Source organism: Chrysochloris asiatica, unplaced genomic scaffold (genome assembly GCF_000296735.1).
Source record: "Chrysochloris asiatica unplaced genomic scaffold, ChrAsi1.0 scaffold00022, whole genome shotgun sequence".
NCBI classification, from domain to species: domain Eukaryota; kingdom Metazoa; phylum Chordata; class Mammalia; order Afrosoricida; family Chrysochloridae; genus Chrysochloris; species Chrysochloris asiatica.
Window position 1 is genome coordinate 11,249,163 of NW_006408540.1, and position 1,412 is coordinate 11,250,574.

Below are 1,412 nucleotides of genomic sequence, written 5' to 3' on the forward strand. Positions count from 1 at the left end.
AAACATGTACAATCAGTATAATCTTCTTAAATTGCTCTTCTGTGGATTTTCTCCATCTTGCTTGTTAGCAGTAAAAGACATTTTTAGGTTTGTATAAACACATTCTTTACAACTACCTTATTAAGAAAATATTAGTATATAAACAGCACTGGGCATTTAATAAATAAGTCATAGGCCAGTAAGTTCAATTATGCAGTTGTGAAATCTACTGTGGAAGAGTTCTTGAAACCTTATGATTGGATGATCTGAAATGTTTCCAACATGTCTTCTACTACATTAAGGGAGTGTTTGGTTTCCTTCTTACTTCAACCTGCAAACTGATAAGCTCTGTTTATTTGACTAGCTGCCCAGCCAGCATATTTCAAGTTGTCCTTTTTTGCATTTGCATTTGCTTTCGGATTAGAAACAATATGACTTGTAGACATGTAAAGCCCAAACAAAGCTTTTATATTCCTGTTGCTTAGTTTCAATGACTGTGCAAAATACTTCCTTGAAAATTTGAGGTTTTCAAGTCCACCTTGTGTATCTTTAACTTCAGCATACTGCTGATGGTTTAAGGGGTTATGTGGATTAGTCACCATGAGTTTCTCTAAATAAAAGGTTGCTTATGCATAGTCATGTTCATTGATATAAAGTTCTGCAAGTTTATGCCAGGATTCTTGGTTTCTAACAAATTGTTCCAGATTCTCATTCAGCTCCTGAATGGCCTCCACGTTTTCCCTCTGGGCTTTTCAAATGGCAATCTAATGTTTTCTTGCAGCAGTATTACTTGGAACTTCTTGTAAAATTCAGTCATATAACTGTATAGCATCATCATATCTTTCCATGGCTTCAAATCTCATGCCAGTTAGTCATTTGACTCTGTGACTGCCAGGGAATTGTCTCCTGAATTTCTGAAGACAAAACAATGCCAAGTCATCCCGACCATAGTCTAGGGCTGCAATCATTACTTGTTCATATATGATCCAAACGTCATCTCGAAGCTTAGAAGCATATTCATTAATTAACTGTTCTCCAATTTCTACAATTTGCTCACTATTTCTGGAATTTTCTTCTCTCCATTTTCTCATTTTATCTTGCACTTCTTCCCAAGTGATATCGTAAATCTCAGAGACCTTAACCATCTTCACCACTTCCCTGCCTTTCAATCCCTTTTTTCATTTAGTGTGCACCTCCATGTTAACCCTATCTCATGGTACTATAATTATTTGTTCCATTTCCTTTCTGAAGGTAAAACTTGTTGGGGATTGTATTTATCTAAGTAATGTAGATTACTTTACTTGGTATTTTCAATAACCTCATATGCATGCAAAAGCTGGACAGTGAATAAGGAAGACAGTAGAAGAATTGATGCTCCTGAGTTATGGTATTGGAGGAGAATATTGAAAGTGTCATGGGGCTATCAAAAGAAC

At 35.8% G+C, this 1,412-nt stretch overlaps 1 pseudogene; it reads right to left on the minus strand.

Moving 5' to 3' along the window:
- Positions 1–230: 230 nt before the first annotated feature.
- On the minus strand, positions 231–1,124 carry LOC102822136 (annotated as a pseudogene).
- Between the last annotated feature and the right edge of the window lie 288 nt (positions 1,125–1,412).